This window comes from Odocoileus virginianus, unplaced genomic scaffold, assembly GCF_023699985.2.
Source record: "Odocoileus virginianus isolate 20LAN1187 ecotype Illinois unplaced genomic scaffold, Ovbor_1.2 Unplaced_Scaffold_53, whole genome shotgun sequence".
Lineage (NCBI taxonomy): Eukaryota > Metazoa > Chordata > Mammalia > Artiodactyla > Cervidae > Odocoileus > Odocoileus virginianus.
This window is the reverse complement of record NW_027224315.1, coordinates 53,379-67,312: the sequence shown is the minus strand read 5'-3', so window position 1 is coordinate 67,312 and position 13,934 is coordinate 53,379.

The window sequence follows — 13,934 nt, the reverse complement described above, 5'->3', positions numbered from 1 at the left end:
GAAAGCCTGATGACTATTCGCCTGTTAGTGGTGAACCCTGCACACGAGTCTGGTTGAAGGAGTGGGACCAAATTTGGAGACGGTTGTTTCAAGCTGTCTGAGAGTGCTCAGATGGACATGTGGGGTGCTGTCCTGCTGGGGGACATCTCTGGTTGCTCTGTTCTCACCAGCAACAGAGGAGTTTCTTTCCTTCCTTTCATTTCCCTTGTTTCCCTTTCTCCCTCTTTCCTCCCTACCTGCCTTTCTTTCACAGACATTCAATGTGCTGTGCTGTGCTGTGCTTCGTTGCTCAGCCGTGTCCAACTCTTTGTGACCCCATGGACTGTAGCCTGCCAGGCTCCTCTGTCCATGGGGATTCTCCAGGCAAGAATACTGGAGCGGGCTGCCATGCCCTCCTCCAGGGGATCTTCCCAACCCAGGGATTGAATCCCGGTCTCCCATGTTGCAGGTGGACTTTTTTTACTGTCTGAGCCACAGGGAAGCCCTTAAAATGGGCTGCATCTGACACTATAGTTTTCATATCTGTAAGATCAGATGGGGTCTATCTTAGGATTTCCATGTCTCTACTTACTTTTAGAACACACAAAACACAGTTATTCCAAGTATCTTAATGTCTCTGTCTGCAATTTCTAAAATCTATGCCACTTCTGCCTCGGTTTCAGTTCTCAAGGGAATTTTAGTATGACTTTTCTTACCTTAGTGAGATTTAAAATGTTCTTAACGTGATTTAGGTGTGCTTCCATACTCTTCTTGTGAATTGGCTGCTCGTGTCTTTTAAACATGCCTTAATAAAGGTAAAGGCCAGTGATACATCTTTCTTGTACACTGTTGGCTCGTGTCTTTTGCCCATTTTTCTATCAGGTTTTCAGATCTTTCTTCTCAAAATTGTAAGAGTCAACTCCGTTGGGTCACATGGCAGGGAGAATGCATCTCCTCCAATGCATCTTGCCCCACAGCCACAATGTTCAGGCTTTCATTCCGTTTTCTCTCACCTTTCACCATTATCTAGTTCTTAATATCTTGCCTAAAATCTCTCCATGACAACTGGGCTGTGTTGAAGTGTCTGTGGAAATGAGAATCATTCCACTTTCCTCCTATTATGTGGTCTTAATGCACCTTGAAGACTATTTAATTCGGGGACCGCCAAAAGAAACCATTTCCACTCCACTTCGTTTTCTCAGTGTTCATGTAGCTCGCCTCCGTTTTCTGGTCTCCAGTCGGAAACCCTTGTCTTCAGGCTGTGAGAACGCAGTGAATACACTTGCCCTTGCTCCACACGGAGCTGTCTCTTGTCAAGTCTAGGACTCAGGGTCACCTCACTAGGTGTAAAAACTCTATATACCCCAAGACGGGTGCGTGAATGTCCATGGCAGGCTTACACCTACAGTCAGTAAGCTGAGATAAACAAGATGGCAGAGTGGTAGGTGCACAGGAGCACACCTCTCTCCACGGATACCTCAGGAACACACCTTCACACGCAGAAGTGCCTGCAGAAGCCCAGCTGAGAGCTGAAAGGACTACCTGACCAGCGGAAAAGAATACATGGAAACTCAAAACTCGGTAGGATGACAGAGCTAAGGGGAAAAACAGGAGTGTCAGTAAGACTGGACCTGCCCTTGGTGGGTGGGAGAACTGAAGTAGGTTTTCCATCCCCCCCATTGGAGTAACTGTCTGGATCAGAGGAGAAACATTTAAGGCTGAGAGTGAAACCACTGATCTGTGGCAGCCTACACCAATACATACAACGTACGACATAGCATAATCTATTGGTATTCGTCCCCCTAAGAATGTAGCATTGGTTAAACATTTGAAAATCCATCAGTGTCATTCAACTTACTAAAGAACTGAAAATGAAACACAGTAGGGTCATCTCGACAAATGCTGAAAAACAATTTGATAAAATCTAATGTCTATTCCTGGGTTGGGAAGATCCCCTGGAGAATGGATAGACTACCCACTTCAGTATTCTTGGGCATCCCTGGTGGGTCAGCTATTAAAGAAACTGCCTGGCATCCCGGACATCTGGGTTCAATCCCTGGGGTGGGAAGGTCCCCTGGAGGAGGGCATGGCAACCCACTCCAGTACTCTTGCCTGGAGAATCCCCAAGGCCAGAGGAGCCTGAAACTCCATGGAATTGCAAAGAGCTGGACACAACTGAATGAGTGAGCACATTCTGTTTAAAAACTCTTACCAAACTAGAAATAGAAAACTTCCTCAGCCCGATGAATGTAATGAACTGTATCACTAACATCACACTTTATGTAGAACACAGAGTGTTTTACTTCTAAGATCACAGTGAACCTGAAGATGTCCACTCTCATTGTATTGACTTTCTGTCCATGAAGTCATCTTAGAAAATGATTGAGAAGTTATCCAGTGTGGAAAAGAAAAATTAAACTGTTTTTATTTGTCGGCGAAATCTATGTAGAATATCCAATGAAATATACAGCAACAGAATTAGTGAAACTAAGAATTAATTTAAGCAATGTTGCAAGATATACAGATGATATATAAAATTGAAGTAATTGCCTTTCTATATAGGACAGAAAATTGAAAATTGAAATAAAAAATAACAGTAACATTGAAGTATGAAAAACGTAAGTATCTGACAAAATGTATGAAAGGCACCAATGCCAAAAAATGGGCAAAAGGTGACAGCATTTCTTATACCTACAGCATTTCTTCGGGTTCGCCTCTTGTTACTATGGTAACTGCATCTTTAGAGGTATGTGCCATTTCTGCTTGAAAATGAGAGTAGAATGAGCTAGGGGAAGCCCGCTGCTGCCCGCCCCCGCCGAAAGCTTGTGTCTCCTTCCTTCTCAGTTTTACTGTAGTACATATTTCATGTTTGATGAAGCTGATGTACACAGTTGCCTCTTTTTTGTGGCTGTTCTGATTCTTGCTCCCTTAAGCCAATACACAGAGGCATTCGGCAGTGTTTATTTCCTCTGACCTGCTCTCTGAAAGTGTGTGGTACATCACTCTTGCCATGTCGGTCCCTGTGGATTATGTATTTGACAACTATTTGTGGGAATCCATGAATTTCAGCCTCCCAATATAAGCCTTCCTCTCACCCATCCCCTTTGCTAAGCATCAGGGAGTTCCCAGCACTGGCTGTCTATTTCACCTCGGTTGGGGTACTCACTGCCAGCAGTACTGTCTGTCCTGTTTGAAAGGTAAATATTATGACACAGCTCCCATCTGCCCTTCTTCACTGACTCTGATTATCACCACACTTATCTGCACCTCTGACAATGACAGTATTTCCTTGTTTCAATGCCGGAGTCACATTCTGTCGTGAACCCATATCCCATTCCTTGATTCATTCATCTCTCTGTCCCCATGTACTTTCTTTAGTTTCATCTCTGGGCATTGGGAATCCTGCTGCAGTGCATGCTCTGGGGCGTGTGGTTTTCCAAATCTGTGTATTTCTGAAGTATCATAGGAGTGGAGAGGCCCCGTCATACTTTCTGCCTAATTTTTTCATAAAGGCATGTGGACAGTGTTTCTTATACTAGCCCCTCCCACTGATATGCCCCCACCACTATAAAAGGATCCCGCTGACTAATGCTAATCTACCATTTCTGGTCTGGTCCGTTTTCCATGGTGGCCTTTTCCAGTGCTCAGAGTTGATGTCTCATGGCAGTTTGGATTTTGTATCTCTGATAAGAAACCCTGTGGAGTACTATTCATGGGCTTTTTGAAAGCACTTTAATTGTATTTACCTGCTGATGTTTTCTCCCTGAGAGTGTTCCAGTTTTGCTTTGTGTGTGTGAGTTTATTTATTTAATTTTAGGTGTGTGACATCTGACATGTTGGAGGGGAGGTGTCATGTCGAGTCCAACGTCCTTGTGAATATCAGATGTCCACCAGCGATAGTTTTCAGGCTGAGATTGCAGAGAAAATCCTCCACGCTGGAAGGTTTCTTTACTCTGTCCTCTTTTAGGATGGCCTGCACTACCTGGGAGTTTTAGTCAGGCCTGAATGTACATTAGAGTAGAAGGATCCAGAGGATGCTGCCAAACCTGGTGACTGCTCACTTTTGGATTTTAAGTAAAAGTTCCTATTAAATTTAAGTAAATTGACAAGGATGCATTTCTTTTACACGTATGGATTCTTGTTCCATGGCACTGAGAGTACTTGATATATTCAGCTGTGCTTGTTTTCACCTATATGTTATTAGAGTGTGTTTCATCTACCACTCTTGCTGAAGTAGGTTACACACAGGCCAAAACTGCTACCGAGTGTGCCCACGTGATCTAGGAACCAGGCAAGTACACAGTAACTGATGGCCAGGAGGAGCACTTTTGGCCCCTGAAACACTTGGGTGAGGAGTTCTCCTCCTCTCAGAAGGGCATCCATGGCCGCATACACGGGCAGGGGAAGCCTGGTCACGGCTCTCATTGGGGGCATGGGCAAAGCCTGCAGCTGACAGACCTAGGGCTAGGGGCTTCAGCATGGTTTGGTTTGGGGCTGCGGCTTGGCGGCTGGACAGGGAGCCGAGGGAAGTGGTGTGCTCCTTCCTTAAAGGATGGATGTGTTCCCAAGACTTCTCTAGCCTAAGGCACAAGTTTTGAGATGAACTGTGCAGCAGCTGAGTGACGGTGAGATCAGTGTGTGCTCTCCCCAACCCCCCAAGCCCCCACCCAACTCCACCCGACCCCCCTCGCCCCTCAGCTCTGCACAGGGCATGGAGATCAGATCCAAGGTGAACACCTCTGTTCCTGAGGTTCCCTGGAACCCCGTCTCACCTGTGTGGACTCCTGAGCACAGGTAGCTGCCCACTGAGTCAGAGGCAGTTTCAAGCTTGAGGATGATTGCAGCATCAGGGTTGGGTCCTTGCCTTTACCGCCCAACTGGCTGGGCAGAGGCACTTGTTTGTTTGGCATATTCCCCCTGTGGCTCAAGCAAATGGCTTCGGTGGACCTGCCCACCGCTCTGTCTTGAGCCAAGATTGGCAGCTGGATTACCCCTGCCAGAGTGCCCAAAATTCCAAGGGGCATGGCCCAGCAAGGAAAGGCCTTTAGGCTCCATTTGATTCGTTCCTGATGGGGTTTTGAGGTCAGGCTGTGGAAGTCGGGCCCACTGGCCAGCATACTATGCTTCTGTGAGGTCACAAGTCTCCCAGCACATGCGTGTCTCAGCGTCCCTGGTGATAAGCTGTGGGCCGGCATCCAATTTGGGCGGACTGTCAGAGGCTTTGCAACAATTTTGACTGTCATCTAGTGTGCTCTGGTGTCCAGGTCTTTCACAGGTCTGGGCCATGGCCAGGACCACATGGAGAGTGAGACCAGAGGAAGGTGGGAGCACCCTGGCACCATGCCGGATCTTCTTTGGGATGAGCCCGAGCATTAGGGTGCTGGAGCCCTGAGACCTGCCGGTGCGGTGCAATAGGGATGTTGCAGGCAGCAGGTGGCCCACCCAGCGAGGAGGCTGCCTTCTGCAGCACAGAGGCAGTGGAGGCAGGAGCCGCCCTGGAGGAGGGAGAGGTGGTGGGGATCAGTGAGTGCTCCAGCTGCTGGTGGAAGCCATCATTGAGGAGGTTGAAGTGGTGGCAGAGTAGGAGCAGGAGGTGTCATCGCAGGAGCGGGAGGATAATCCCGAGGAGCAGGGCCAAGAACATCTAAGGCCTGGAGATCTTAGTGAAGGGCCCACACTGGAGGAGTTGGAAGCATTCACAGCACTGCAGGTGGAGCTGAGGTCTCAGCATGAGGAAGATCACAAGGCCTAACTGTGGCTCAGGGGGGAAGGACTGTCAGAGCAGAAAGGGTCCCTTGGCCCAGAAAAGTGCCATCATCCAGGGCATCCCTGGCTTCTGGGCCAAAGCCGTATTCTTACTGCCATTTCAGGGAGGTTGGCGGATCAAGAGGTGGAGAAGGAACAGGAGCAGAAGGAGGGGTGTGGGCGAGGGCACAGCCAGGCGAGGGGGGCCAAGAGAACTGGGGGGCAAGGGAATTCGGGGTAGGGGAAGTCGTAGGCTCCACAGATACAGCGCAAGCAGAGCCTAGGCATGGCTACACCAGTGTGGGCGTCAGCAAATGGCTGTGTGGCTCTTTTTGGCTCACATCTGAACAGAACCTGTACCCTGGGGCAGGAAGTGTATGTAAGCAGTGACCAGAGGCCGTGTGCCAAAGGAGCATTCCCCGAGAGTCGGTATTGAAATTGTGGATCATCAAGGACAGTACCAGAGACCTCGGGAGTCCCACAAACCGTCCCCCTAAGTTGAGCCCCTGTGGCTGCTCCCTCTAGTGCAGTGTAAAAGCAGGAGGTTGTACACATGCCAGGCGGAGGTGGAAGGGGCGAGGAGAGGGGCACCGAGTGACCAGCCACCACTGGAGGCGCTGGAGGCATGGGCGGCCCTGCAGGTGGAGCTGAGCTCTGCGAATCAGAAGGACCCCAAAGCCTATCTTCGGCTCCAGAGGAAGGACCACCAGAGGAGAAAGCCAGCTTTGACTCAGAGCAGTGCCATCTGCCAGGGCATTCCTGGCTTCTGGGCCAAAGCCGGATTCTTACTGCCGCTTCTTAGGGGTCAGAGGCTCGGGAGGAAGAGAAGGAACAGGAGCAGGAGGAGGGGTGGGGGTGACAGCACCAACCAGGTGAGGGGGGCCACGGGAATCGGGGGAGGGGGTGAAGGGGGTTGGGGTGGCGCAAGTGGTGAGCTCCACAGGCACAGTGCCTGCAGAGCCTGGGATCTCTCTGCCTGTATGCATCCCAGCAAATGACTTTGGGAGGCTCGTTGTGCCTCGCAGCTGAATAGACCCCACACGCTTTGGCGGGGAACGTATGTCATCAGTGACCAGAGACAGTGTGCCAGATGACTCCAGTACACCACGCCACCCCTGTGAAGACAGGGAGCAGGTCCGAGACCCAAGGCTCTCTTGCTAATCGCACAGACACATGCCCTTGCCCACGGAGAAAGCTTGCCGCAGGGACTGCAGATCCTGACCTTTTTAAGCAACTGACAAGCCACGACCCAGGGCACACATGCCAGCCACATATCAGGAGTGGTCTGAAACAGATCCTCCCTTGGGGGATGCGGAACAGGGCCCCAGAGGACCACAGGGGTCCCAGAGGGATGAGCATGTCTGAGGATACGGGAGGGGCTGGGGCTGTCGGTGTGGCAGCCAGGCAAGGGGGAGTACCCAGAGCCCTTGCTGCAGATGCCTGTTCCGGTGTCCTTACCCTGCCCGAGGCTAACCCTGTTACTCGAGACTCCTCCTTGCCCGGCATGTGGCATCAATGGCTCCTGGAGTGAAAGCAAATTTATGAGCACCGCCAGAGGCCCGTCATGATGAGCGACCAAGACGAAGATTTGCTGAGCTACATGATGAAGGGCAGGGAGGGAGCCTGAGGACACGTGGGTGGTGGAACTGGACAGGCACATAGGGCTGGGGTGATCCTGTTACCTGGGTGCGTGCGTGAGGTGCGAGCCTTTGGAAAGGAAAACGGAAGATGTTGATGCCCGCCTGGCAGGCAGGCTGAGGACCGGCCGACCTTGCACCTTCACCTTTTCCACCCTCCTGGTCTTGGCAGGTGCAGGAACTAGGCCATTCCCAGACCCACTGCAGGCTGGCATTTTCCTTTTTGGGACAACCCCGGACTTCAGGAACAGAGGGCTCGTTTAGGAGTACCACTTTTGCATGGCTGGTGAGACCTGGCTCTCAGGGCGCTGTGGGTGCGTGGGAGAGGGAGCGGATGCTCCGCCTACTGAATCCTTCCCGTCTCCCCTGACCTCCTCCAGGATATAGGGCATGCACTTCCTCTCCAGTCGACTGGTTCTGTGATAATGTTTGGGGAGCTTGCATCCTCAGGCTGGACACCAGCATCCTGAATTTCCTCAACTGGTTGCTGGACCACAAGTGTCTGGGATGGAACAGGATTGCAGAGATGGGGTCTCTCTGGGCCTACTCATAACAGGCAATTGAGGCTGGGGTCCTCAGCTGCCTATGGGAGGGCTTGGGGCCTGGTCAGCCCCATGCACACCTCCCTTGTGCCGCCAGCACGTCAGTGGCCAGGGCCTGTGGGTCCATCCCCTGCAACACTACCCCTGGGAGGAAATGTCCTGCCATGAGTGGGAAGTGACGAGGCACAGAGGTTGTGAGGGGATCAGATCGTGAGGCCTGAAGGCAGATCCTTGTGGAGGACAGGACCCTGACCTTTTTCCAGTGTGGAAGCTCAGGCTCATTGCGTCTAGGTGCAGAGCCTCATTTCAGGTAATGCGGGTAGCAGGTGACAGGGTGAGCCTGGAGGCTTGGGGATTTCATGTGTCCTAGTCTCATTCAGAGTAGCTCTGCTGACAACATGCGAGACCGAGGTGATGCTCAGGGAGGCAGGGTGAATTAAGCACCTTTGTCACACTCATCCTTCCCTGGGTCCTGCTGCTCATGCGGGCCCTGGGCCTTCTTCGGTGTGAGCCCGAGCATTCAGGGTGCCGGGGCCCTGAGATCTGCCTGGGCAGTGGGGCCATCGGGGACGTTGCATGCAGCAGGTGGCCCACCAGGCGAGCAGGCTGCCTTCTGCAGCGGGGAGGCAGTGGAGGAAGGAGCGGCCCTGGAGGAGGGAGAGGTGGTGGGGATGGGTGAATGCTCCAGCTGCTGGTGGAAGCCATCATTGAGGAGGTTGAAGGGGTGGCAGAGGAGGAGCAGGAGAAGGTGTCCTTGCAGGAGCAGGAGGAGGAGCCAGAGGAGCAGGTCCAAGAACATCCAAGGACAGGAGCCTCGAGTGCCCAGCCTCCACTGGCTGCACAGGAGGTGTTGGTGGCCCTGCAGGTGGAGCTGAGGTCCACGAATGAGAAGGACCCCAGAGCCTAACTTTGGCTCCAGAGGAAGGACCACCAGAGGTGAAAGCGTCCCTTGACTAAGAGAAGTGTCATCATCCAGGGCATCCCTGGCTTCTGGGTCAAAGCCGTATCCTCACTGCCGCTCCTTAGGGGTCAGATGCTCAGGAGGAGGAGAAGGTGCAGGAGCAGGAGGAGGGATGTAGATGAGGGAACCACCAGGTGATTGGGGCCACTGTAATCATGTCTCTGAGGAAAATGAACCCAAAAAAGAATTTATAAATGTCTGTGTGTCACTGAATCCAGCTCCTGTTCACCTCAAAGAAACAGTATCAGAAATCAACCCTACTTCAAAATAAAACAATGAGTGCACATAAAAAGAAATTTACAACAGGATCCTCTAGGACCCACCTCCAAGAGTAATGGAAATAAAAGCAAAAATAAACTAATGGGACCTAATTAAACTTAAAAGTTTTTGCACATTGAAGGAAAGTATAAGCAAGATGAAAAGAACCTTCAGAATGGAAGAAAAATAATAGCAAACCAAACAACAGACAAAGAATTAATCTCAAAAATATACAAGCAGCTCCTGCAGCTCAATTCCAGAAAAATAAACGACCCAATCAAAAAATGGGCCCAAGATGTAAACAGACATTTCTCCAAAGAAGACATACAGATGACTAACAAACACATGAAAAGATGCTCAACATCACTCATTATCAGAGAAATGCAAATCGAAACCACAATGAGCTACCATCTCATTCCGGTCAGGATGGCTGCTATCCTAACATCAACAAACAATAAATGATGGAGAGGCTACAAGTAAGGGAACCTCTTACCCTCCTGGTGAAAATGCAAACTAGTACAGCCACTATGGAAAACGGTGTGGAGAGTCCTTAAGAAACTGGACATAGAGGTGCCATACGACCCAGCAATCCCACTGCTGGGCATACACACCAAGGAAACCAGAATTGAAAGAGACATGTGTACCCCAATGTTCATTGCAGCACTGTTTACAATAGCCAGGACATGGAAGCAACCTAGATGTCCATCGGCAGATGAATGGATAAGAAAGCTGTGGTGCATATACACAATGGAATATTACTCAGCTATTAAAAAGAATGCATTTGAATCAGTTCTAATGAGGTGGATGAAACTGGAGCCTATTATACAGAGTGAAGTAAGTCAGAGAGAAAAACACCAATGCACTATATTAACGCATATATATGGAGTTTAGAAAGATGGTAACGATGACCCTATATGCGAGACAGCAAAACAGACAGAGCTGTAAATAGAGACTTTTGGACTCTGTGGGAGAAGGTGAGGGTGAGATAATTTGAGACAATAGCATTGAAACATGTATATTATCATTTGTGAAAGAGATTGCCAGTCCAGGTTCAATGCATGAGGCAGGATGCTCAGGGCTGACCCTGAGGGATGGGATGGGGAGGGAGGTGGGAGGGGGGTTCAGGATGGGGACACATGTACACCCCTGGCTGATTCATGTCAATGTATGGCAAAAGCCACTACAATATTGTAAAGTAATTAGCCTTCAATTAAGATAAATAAATTAATTAAAAAAAAGAAATTTAGAAGTGGCGTGTGAAGCAAAAGCAATGCCGACTCCTTGTGGCCGTTTTTTGTAACAGCAACTCTAAAAGCCGTGTTCAGTCAGTTCAGTTCAGTCGCTCAGTCATGTCTGACTCTTTGCGACCCCATGGACTGCAGCACTCCAGGCCTCCCTGTCCATCACCAACTCCTGGAATTTACTCAAACTCATGTCCATTGAGTCGGTGATGCAATCCAACCATCTCATCCTCTGTCACCACCCTTGTCCTCCTGATCTCAATCTTTCCCAGCATCATGTATGTATGTGTGTGTGTGTTTGTGCACAGGAGGGGCTGGAGGGCCGGGACCACCTGGGGGAAGGGAGGCGCCCACCCGGGATCTCCACGTGGAAGTTGAGTCCCTCTGGGTCAGAGCACGGAGCCTGAGGGAGCCCCTGGACTGCGGCTCATGGGGACAGTGACAAGCCCATCACGAGTCCTGAGCCGGTGCTGACCCTGTGCTGACCGCTGCCACTGGAGGAGGACACCTGATGACCAAAGTCTTGTGTCCTGTCCCTGCATTGAGGGGGTAGGGCCATGGGCTTGTCAGAGTGGATAGACACTTTGGGAGCACGGGAAGTGCTTGGGGGACCCAGTAACTGTTTCAGGGGGCTGGTGAGTATCTGGGGGACCCAGTGAGCCATTCAGGGGACTGGCTAGTATCTGGGGGACCCAGTGAGCATTTCAGGGAGCTGGTGAGTTTGGGGGCCTGACCAAAGGTCTAGGAGCCTGGTGTTCATGAAGCCTGCTGACCACTCAGGGGGCTGGGTGAGCAGGACGACAGGACCAGCTATGTGCTGGGTTTGCTGGCCCTGCATTGCTCCATCCATTCATTCACCTGAGAACTATTTCCTGAGCGCCTCTGTTTCCATCCCCACCCACAGATGTGCGTGAGGTCACACGGGGCCTCCTCCAGTGTCTCACTGCGGGCCGGCGGGGGCAGAACCTGACCTCACCGGCACGCGCCCCACCTGCTCACCTGAGTGGCCTGAGAACTCAGAGGGCGCGGCAGACTCACAAGAGGAAGTGCCATCAGGGTGTGCAGGGGCACCCGGCTTGCTCCCTGGGGTGCTGTCCGAGGCCTCACGGCTGGGTGGCACTACTACTGAGCACTCCTGAATCTGCACTGGGAAACCAGACAGCTGGGGTTCACAGACAAGGAACAGAGGACAGGTGACCCACACCTACGTACCTGGGAGATGGGAGAGTGTCTTGCAAGTACAGGATTGGTGTCCACAGGCGATGGGACATTATTCCTCCCATCACAGTGAACCCACCACCATCTCAGGCCAGCGCAAATGGGAAGATGAAGCGCGTGTGACACCCTGACCCGGATTCTGATGGAACAGAGGTCCAGGGATGTGGAGACAGGACGGCTCAGGGGTGGGCAGGTGACCTGTGCTAGGTGGAGAGTTGTGGAAAGGACACCCAGGGGGCAGGTGACCTGTATTATGGGGAGGTCTCCTCTGAGAGGGAAAGACAGACACACACCCACAGGTGTCCCCAGGATGGTGACACAGACACACCAAAGGAGCCCTATGTGGTGGGGCATACACATCCACAGGGGCTCCCCATGGTGCCATGCTGGGGGTTCTGACATACTGTTTTGCTGTGTGTTCTACTTGCATCTCCTTGACTATTTGGATTAGAGAAGATACTTTTATTCTGAAGGGTTATTGTGAAGGGGAAGGTGGGCTATTATAGGAGGATGAGCTCTTCAGGGAGAAGGACTATTCTAGAGAGTGGCTGATTACATAGAGGTAGGACTTTATTTGTACAAGGGGCAATATTACTGTAGAGAGCTGACTAATATGATAGAGGGGAGATCCAACAATAAATGGGGCTATGACCATGTAGGGGGATGTCACTGTGGAGAAAGTGAAAGTTGATCAGTCTGTGTCTGACTCTAGACAGGCCATGGAATTATCCAGGCCAGAATACTGGAGTGGGTAACCTTCCCCTTCTCCAGGGGATCTTCCCAACCCAGGGACTGAACCCACGTCTCCCACAATACAGGCGGATTCTTTACCAGCTGAGCCACCAGGGAAGCCCTACTGTGGAGAGGGGACTCATAATAAAGAGGACCTTTACTGTAGTGGGGGACTATTACTGTGGAGGGGGGAAAGTTATAATAGGACGACTCTGATACCATGGGGGCTGTTACAGTACGGGAGGGACTATGACAGTACAGAGAACTGTTACAATAAAGGGAACTATTACAGTAGAGGGGGACCATTCTGTGAGGGGGCTATAACAGAAGAGGCAGAACTATTTATGGAGGGAAGAGTCTGACCATAGAGGGGGCTATTACAATAGAGGAGGACTCTCTCTGTTGAGAGAGGACTGCTATAGTATATGTGAGCCTATTATAGTAGAGGGTGGTCTATCTATTGTAGAGGGGGGACTGTTACTGAAAAAGGGGGCTACGACAAAGAGAGAGGGACTATTATAATAGATGAGGACGATTACCTTAGAGGGGACTATTATAATGAATGGGGGTCTATAACTGCAGACAGGGACTATTACAATAGAAAGGGACTACTGAAACTGAGGAAGACTATTACTATAGAGGGGGAACTATTATGATAGAGAAGGGACTATTAACATAGAGTAGGGACAACAGAAGAGGACTATTAGTGTAGAGGGGAAACTATGACAATAGAGGCAGGATTGTTATAGTAGAAGGGGGACTTTGACTGTGGAAGGGGAATAGTGACAACAGAGGGAGGTTATTAGATGAGAGACTATTACCACAGAGACAGACTTATTACAACATGGAGTGGACTATGACAGTAGATGGGGATGTTTACTGTAGAGGGAGATTATAGCAATGGAGGACTTTTACTCTAGAAGGGGGATATTAGAGGCAGACTGTTATCATTTAAGCATAGTACTACAATCAAGAAGGACTATTATTGCAGAGAGGGGACTATGACAGTACTACTATAGAAGGGGAAGTTTGACAATAGAGGGGGGACTATCACTATATAGTAGGACTATGATATTAGTTAGGGGGGTTAGTAGAGGGAGAGGCTTTTACTGCAGAGGGGGACTATGACAATACAAAGTGAAGTATGACAATAGAGACAGGACTATTAGTGTATGGGGTGGAGGACTATGACAATAAAGGAGAACTATTACTCTATTAGTTCTCTAATAGAGAACTGTTACCCTATAGGGGAAACTGTTACTATGACAATAGAGAGGAGCTAATATTGTAGACTCTACACATGGACATCACCAGATGATCAATACCAAAATCAGATTGATTATATTCTTTGCAGCCAAAGATGGAGAAGCTCTATACAGTCAGCAAAACAAGACCAGGAGCTGACTGTGGCTCAGATCATGAACTCCTTATTGCCAAATTCAGACTTAAACTGAAGAAAGTAGGGAAAACCACTAGACCATTCAGGTATGACCTAAATCAAATCCCTTATGACTATACAGTGGAAGTGAGAAATAGATTTAAGGGACTAGATCTGATAGACAGACAGCCTGATGAACTATGGATGGAGGTTTGTGACATTGTACAGGAGACAGGGATCAAG